The sequence below is a fragment of the Cryptomeria japonica genome, chromosome 8, assembly GCF_030272615.1.
Source record: "Cryptomeria japonica chromosome 8, Sugi_1.0, whole genome shotgun sequence".
Taxonomy (NCBI): Eukaryota; Viridiplantae; Streptophyta; class Pinopsida; order Cupressales; family Cupressaceae; genus Cryptomeria; species Cryptomeria japonica.
The window spans coordinates 660,282,375-660,290,763 of NC_081412.1; positions in this window are offsets into that span (position 1 = coordinate 660,282,375).

The window sequence follows — 8,389 nt, forward strand, 5'->3', positions numbered from 1 at the left end:
AACTCCCAAAGATCTTGAAGTGACTGACATCTAGCTTCTTCCTAGTGAATGCTTCCTCTGGTGTCATCTTCTCCAGTACCTTATGTGGAACTCTATTTTGTATGTATACTGTTGTACTGCATGCCTCTGCCCACAGATAACGAGGCATACCCTGGTCATGCAACATAGCTCTTGCAGCCTCTGATATAGACCAATTCTTCCTCTCAACAACTCCATTCTGTTGTGGATTGTAAGGAACAGTCCACTCTCTCTTGATTCCTTCCTTGGTGCAAAACTCCTGGAACTCATTTCCTTTGTACTCGCCTCCATTGTCTGACTGAAGAACCTTTATCTTCTTTCCTGTCGAATTCTCCACAAGAGCTTTAAACTCTTGGAAGTGACTGAAAACCTCATCCTTGGTCTTCAAGAAGTATATACAAGTCTTCCTGGAGAAATCATCAATAAAAGTAACAAAGTACTCATACCCTATGAGAGACTTTGTCGACATAGGTCCACATACATTTGAATGTACTAGATCAAGAACACCCTCAGATCTTGTGTCACTTCTTGGAAAAGATGCTTTCGCAAACTTCCCCAACACACATCCCTTACATATATCATCATGCTCTGTGCTCACCTCTGGAACACCTGTCATAGTCTCACGAAGCAATTTAAGTGCTCCATGATGTATATGGCCCATTCTCCTATGCCATAGCTCTCCAAGATCTCTAGGATTACTGCTGCTCATGAGTACCTTAGGAGTATCAAACTGCAACCTATAAAGTCGACCACTCTTAACTCCAATAGCTATGGGTGATTTCCAATCCTTATGCTTAATCAATACATGTGCTCCTCTAAAGAGTACATTGTACCCTTTGTCTTGAAGGACAGATACAGAAATCAAATTCATCCCTAAGCCTGGAACATGCAACACATCATGAAGAGGAATCATCTTACCATTCTCCCTCTGAAACTAAACAGTCCCTTTCCCAAATGGGTTGAGTTTGGACAAGTTCCCCATAGAGATCTGGATTCCGGTGTTCTCCTCCTTGTAGCTGGAGAAGTACTCTCTAACTCCTGTCATATGAAATGATGCCCCACTGTCTATATACCAAACACTCTATGAGGTTGAGCTAATCATACAAGCTATGAGTACAAACTCATCCTCCAATCTACTAGAGAGCTCCTCTGCACTTGCTGAAGCTGCCACTTGGTTCTTGCCCTTCTTATCTTTCTTCCTGTGTGGGCAATCACTGACATAGTAGCCAAACTCATGACATCCAAAGCATTTGATCTTAGATAGATCCTTCTTCTTCTTCTCACCTTGTGGATTTGATCCTTTACTAGATCCCTTCTTTGCTTTCCCTTTACCCGCTAGGGCAACGTTTTCCTATTCCACCTCACTTTTCTGACTCTTATATTTGGCTCCATTGACAAGGCTTAGTCTAAGCTCCTCCTGAGTGAAATCACTCCAAAGTCGATCCCAACTTGGTAAGGTGTTCCATCCATTAATAACTTGAACAAAGACATCCCACTGCTTAGAAATCCCATTTAGGGCTATTCTTACTAGCTCGCCATCATTTGGTTTATCTCCAACAACTGCTAACTCATCCTTGACAAGTCTAAGCCTGGTGAGATAACATGTAACATCTTCTCCCTTGTTCATCTGATTATTCCTCAACTTTTCTCTGAGAATCAGCTTCCGATTGGTGGTTGCATTCTGGTACAGATTCAGGATGGCGTCCCACATTGTTTTCCCTTTATCCAAATATGAGATATGAGGAACTATGTGATCCTTAACACCGTCAAGGATTATCCTCCTCTCTTTGGCATCATCCTTCTTATATGCTGCAAGAAGTGTTGCATCTATAGGTACAGTCACAATAGTGGTAACATATTCCTTGATACCATTCTCTTCTAGCAATAAAGAAATTATGGCTTTCTCGACACCAAAATTTGAGGCTCCATCTAATCTATCCTGATCTCTTAAACCTGCTGAGGCCATCTCAAGGGATAAAAGAAATAATAATTCTAAAGAATTCAATCTAGATTTTATAACCCTTCAATTTCTTTCCTTGCCTAGGGTAAACCTTTTCTACCCTCAACTTAGCTCTGATACCATGTGAAAATTCTAATGCAGTTACTGATTATTAACCTCCTATCTTTAATAGATTATTTGATCAACAAATATTGGAAAATAACACAACTACAACTTTACAAATAAAAATAGGTAGAAAGAAATATGTAACACAATGACACGATATTTTCGAACAATTGTCCCTAGAAAAACCCTGAAGGGAAAACCAGTACTGTAGATGAGAAATATATTAACTTCAAATTAAGAGATACAAAATTCCTTGCCTCTCACTGGCAGAACTCTGACAATCTCCCAATTTCTCCCGCTGATATTCCTACACTGCTATCCCTAACGCTATCACTGCGCCCCTTGCTAACACCACAAGACTATTTGCTAACTCTGCAAATAATTCACAAACTTCATCTATTCCAAATGACCCATGACCCCTTTTTATACTACTCTATTGGAAAACCAATGGCCAAGATTAATTCAAACCAACGGCTAAGATTAAGACAACTCAATAACCAATAACTAATTTTGGCTATGAGGTGTCACCTAAAAAGAGCCACTATTAAATAACAATTGTTATTATCCTAACAATAGGATCTGATAAAAACAACCATTTTCTAATTTCTGGGTCAGGACGAACAACTATCCAAACTACCCATACCTAATGCTGCTATTTTTGGGTCAGGATGAATAGCTGTCCAAGCTACCCATAATTAATAGTCATTGATGGCAACCATCTGGCAACCTTCTGGCACTCATCTGGTAAAGCCACTGATAGGCACCGACACCAACATAGACATCTACATACATCGACAGTGGCAACAATGCATACCAACACCCCATCCGACAAGGAATAAACTTTTGTTTATTGTATTTAATGTAATTATCATTTGTAAAGCCGACAAGGCATATTGTAAAAGACTCATATATATGTAAGAGATCTTATAGATCATTTTGTGTAGAAGAGTAGTAAGGTACATGCATGGAGAGAATATATGGATGATATTTTGATATAGTTGACAACAAAGGTTTTGGTTATAGAATGAGCTTAAACCGGTACTGAACCTGGCATAGTTGATGCTGATTTGAAGCAGTACATTGTATTGGATTTAATAATCCACTTTTGTAGTTAGTGTGACTCTTATTGAGAAGTGAGCTCTAGGCATTTGGCCTTCCTACATGTGCAGGCCCCTCATTGCAAGTAATATTTATTCATTGGCTAGTGAGTGAATATTGTGAATCACAAATCCCACTGAGGTTTTTCCCACACTGGGTTTCCTCGTTAAATACTTGTGTTATGGTGTGTTTTCTATGTTGTCTTTATTGTTCCTATTTACTGCATTAATTTTTATTTACCGGTACAGTGTTTTGGGATGCAAAGTTCTTAATAAGGTTAAATATTCTGCTAACCGGTTAGATATTGATTCACCCCCCCTCTCAGTATCTTTGGGACTATCATTAATCCTAATAATTGGCATCAGAGCCTGGTCCTCTATTTGCAAAATCCTAACAACTTGAGGAAGATTCTGACACCGGTACAAATGGAGAACTTAATAAAACAATTGGAAGGAGCTCTTGTAGACTATGTTGTAGAGAAGTTGAAGAATATCAAACTTGAAGATGATCTACGGACTGCACAAGAATTCATTCAAGGACTTCATGAGAATCTTACTATAGCTTGAAATAAAAGAAAATAACTTCATGAGAAGATGCAGAATGATAATGATGAAAAGGAAACTCTTAATGAACTTGTGAACAAGTTGAGACAAGAAAACAATAATATGAAAAATGAAATGCAAGATATGACTATGAGGTTTTGTAAAGACATTGAAGATAGGAAGAAGAATGAAGATGACTTGACTAGGAGGCTCAATGATGTTGGAAATGAAAAGATAAGACTCGGTCATGAAAATGATATGTTGAAGATAGATCTGATTCACATGCAATATGATAAAACTGAACTCATGAGACAAAAAGGAATTCTAGAAAATGAGTTGGCTACTGCAAATCAACACAAAGAGAAATTCAAGAAAAGCTTAGAAGAACTTGATAACATGCTGAAAAGTCAGAAACCTAATGGAGATACTAATGGACTTGGATTTGAAGTTGGAGAAAGTTTCGATACTGTAAACAATCATGATCATAGTAAACCGGTAAGACAACCTAGTGCTTATAAATTTAATGGATAATGATTTAACTGTAACAAGTATGGTCATAGAGAAAATCAATGTAGATTCAGAAATAATCAGAACATCAATGCACCCACCGGTAAATGTTCCAAATGCAACAAAGTTGGTCATAATTCATAAAACTACAGAATGAATGTGAAATATTATGTTTGTAGAAGATTTGTGCACTTATATAATCAATGCAGAACACAAACCGATATAAGATATGGAAAAGCTATTGAGAGGAATGATGTAAATTCTTATGCTTTTAACAAAATTGGACATATTGCAAAATTTTGTAGAAGCAAGACTTCACCGACAAATAATAAAGGACCCAATTTGAAAGGCAAAGAAAAGGTAGATGAGGTAAAGCAAGAATTTTCAAAACAATGGATTAGGAAGACAGATTAGAATGTTGATGAGACTATTTCTTCATCGGTAGAACAAAGTATTACTCCACTGGCAGAAGATTCTTCATCCAATTGAGAAGTAACCCTTTGGGGGTATTGCAGCAAATCGAATATCATGCAGATTACCCTCGATCGATGGTGAGAAGATAAATTTCTTCTTTACCGACAGATGTGTTAAGTTTCACTTAATCGACGAGCATTTGATGTGGTTGTTGAAGGAAAAGTCATTATAAATCATCGATTTTTCCTCATTTTTTATTCATCAAGCATTCAAATTAGCAGAGAATGCGAAATCTGAATGAAGGCATTCAAGGAAAAGGTGTGAAGTGATTTCTTTCAAGCATTCGAACATTATCAGGCAGTTAAAGGTATTTTTCAAATGGCTTCTTCTTCTGCTCCGAAATTTATTGCAAACCCTACTATCGTGGAAAATGTAAAACACCCTAGGCCCGTGTTCAAAAATTATTCCCGAAGTAGCTAAGCAAGATGATTCCATAGGCGCATTTTCAAATATTCCTAAAGGTGTAGCTTATGTTGAAGACCCTAGGATATATATTCACTATAACATTGAAGAATTAGGTTCTGAGGAATTGTTAAAAATGTTTAGAACCATAATTTGTGATGAAAATGGCACTGTTAAACCCGAGCACAAGATTGTGGAGACTTTAGGTTTTGTGGAAATATTGAATATCCCTGAATTTTCAAAGGAAGTAGTGAGAATTGTCCTAAGTAGAGCACATGGAGAATTTATATGGTTAGATTATGTCTACAAGTTCACCCAGCAAGCAATTAGTGTAGTAACAGGCTTACCCTCAACCAACAACAGACCATACAAAATAAAGAAGGTTCCTAACAACAAAGTCATGACCCTAACCGGAGCAACATCTGATAGTAGATCTCTAAGAGTAAATGACATCAAGGACATCAATGTGAGATTCATAAGTATGGTTTTAGGTTACAAAACTACTCATGCAAACAAACTTAATTTAGTTTCTAGTCTCAACATAAATAGTGCTTATGAAATGTTGAAGAACAATGCAAAAATATATGTGTGTGAATGGCTGAAGGATGAACTCATAGATAATATGAAAAAGATTAAAGGTGATAAGAAAGGGACATTTCATTTTGGTAATCTCTTAGTATGCTTAATGTTGTATTTCACAATGGAGATCCCTAGTATAGGACAAAAAGACTTTGGATATGACATACCGGTAGGAAAACAATTACAGGAAGCTTTAACCGGCATGGGTACTGCTAAGGAAAATAATATAACTGAATATTTCAAAGCTTTTCAAGCCAAAATGAAAACTCGAGAAAGACTATTGTAGAGTGTAGTGGATAAATATGATAAAGAAATTTGCTTTGTAATCAAGAAGGATGAAACATGGATGGAAGTTGTACTACCTAGAACTGTATGAGTAACAAAAATGGGTTATGAGGTAGATCTCAACATAATTGAGACTTATGCAAAAGCCTTGTTAGATGCACCTAGAGAACCAACAAAAGAAGTTTTTGGTAGTGCTAAAACAGTTGAAAGTAATATGCAAACAATGAAGCAAAGGAAGAAAAGAGAAAAATACATAAGAGATGCATCAAAGCAGGTAAAGGAAATCAAAGAAAATGTTATGAACATTACTAGTATATCGGCTAGTGAACTGGAAGGACTGCAACCGAAGGCACACATTTCACTGGCTGGCACATCTTTTGATAGTGAGATACCAACTAAATTCAAAAGAGTTGAAAGGAAGAGAAAACCTTCACCGGTACCCTCTCCTCCACCCAAAAGGACAAGAACCTTAAGGAAGAAACAATAGGCAGTAAGGTAACCAGCTAAGAAACTGACTCCCAAGAAGAAATAGAAACTGGTCATACCCTCATTGGATAATTTGCTAAATGAAATAACTGATGATGGTAATTTGGCTAATGTGAGCAAATTGTATAACACGTTCAAGGATTCAGAAAAGGAAAGCATTGAAAACAGTATGATCTTACATCTAGATATATACAAGAAAGTTTTAATTGAAGTTGTGGATGACTTGCCTAATGAAATATATAGAAGGTTAGATGCAAAGAGGATTGCAGTAATGGAATTGGACAAGAAAATTAAGGTTGAAAAACTTCTAGTTGTGCATCCAGTTAACTCAAAAGAAGAGATTAATGACCTGATTTGTGAAGCTAACAGATCCATTTTTGCTAGTGGTCACCAACAAGTGAGTTTGATGGTAGGTAAAGTAAATGAGATTGCAGAGGAGACTGTTGATAAATGGGATATCTTCTTTGTGGAAAAAGAAAAACAAGAGGAATTGAAATGACCAAAGAAAATATTCAAAGTTTATCAGAAGGATAAAGACAAAGGGAAAGGTAAAGTTGGTGGAATACCGAACATCAAGATAACTGATAACTTGCCACCACCCTTGGATACTGCACCGGTACATATTGATGATCCACCGGTTACTGAAAGTGAAGGTATCACACATGATGACACTAATCTTGATTCTGAAATTCTATTCACCATGAATGTAGATACTCAGGAAGTGAACATTGTTGTGGATAAGGACAATACAGAGGTTAAGGATGATATTGTTGGCAGTGGAAACATTGTTGAGCAACTGACAGAGACTGTTGAGGTTGAGATCCAAATAGAGAAAATAGAGAAAACATTACAAACTAAGCAACCATTGGATACTGGAATGAATACTTATGGTATAGATGCTAACACTGAGAACCCTACTGAAACTGAGATACCAACAGTTTAGCACACAAAGAAATCGACAGAGAAACCTATAGAGGCACAGATACATATTGAGGTAGTGAAATTGGTAATCACTGAGAAACCCAAACCTTTACTAGTTGAAATACAAACTCAGACTGATCCACCAAAGGATAATACAAGCAAAATGATTACAAATGTTGGAAGCATAGAGGTAATCAAGGTAGTTGGTTAGACATTTGGTACTTCATCAAGTGAATTCAGACCTACTAATGTGACAGAGGTACTCCTGGACTCTATCAAGAAGATAACTGACTGTAATGCATTGGCTTACAAAGCAATTAATGACATAATACCAATTCTTAAATTGATTGCACTGAAATGTAATATAGATTATGTAAAGGATTCTTTAGGTAAGCTGGACACATTGTCCAAATTCATTACTGACAATGTAATAACAATTGATAAGGTGAATGAGGACACCTTCAAAGAGAAAATTGAAAAGGAAAAGGATAAATTCTTTGAGGATAGAATAAAGAAGTGCACAAAACATATAAACACACTTTTACCAACACTGAATACTAAAATTTTGGAATATAAAGAGTTGTACATAGAAACATGCAAACCACATCTTTTGACAAAGGACATAGAAAAGGAAATAAGTAGAGTACAGAAAGAAATAGATGACATAGCTGATAACATAATTGGTTCATCCGAACCTATATCAGTTATTGAGCAAGAAATAGCAAGTTTTGAGGAAAATTTGGAGAAATTTGAGAAAGAGAAGGCAAGGATTAAGGCTAATGCCAGAGAACTTAAGTATAAACTTAGTCCTAAGTTGGACAATCTTATCTCTTTGAGAAATGAGATCTCTAAGGCATTACTTCAAGGAGAAAGATCACCAAAAGAGCATATACATCATCTCACCAGCACGATCCAGCAGACTGAGGCAACCCTGAACGATAACAATAGATTCATGCAGAGTTTAAATTTGGTTTTGGCAGACATATTCCAGATTGTAACCAATAGGTTACAA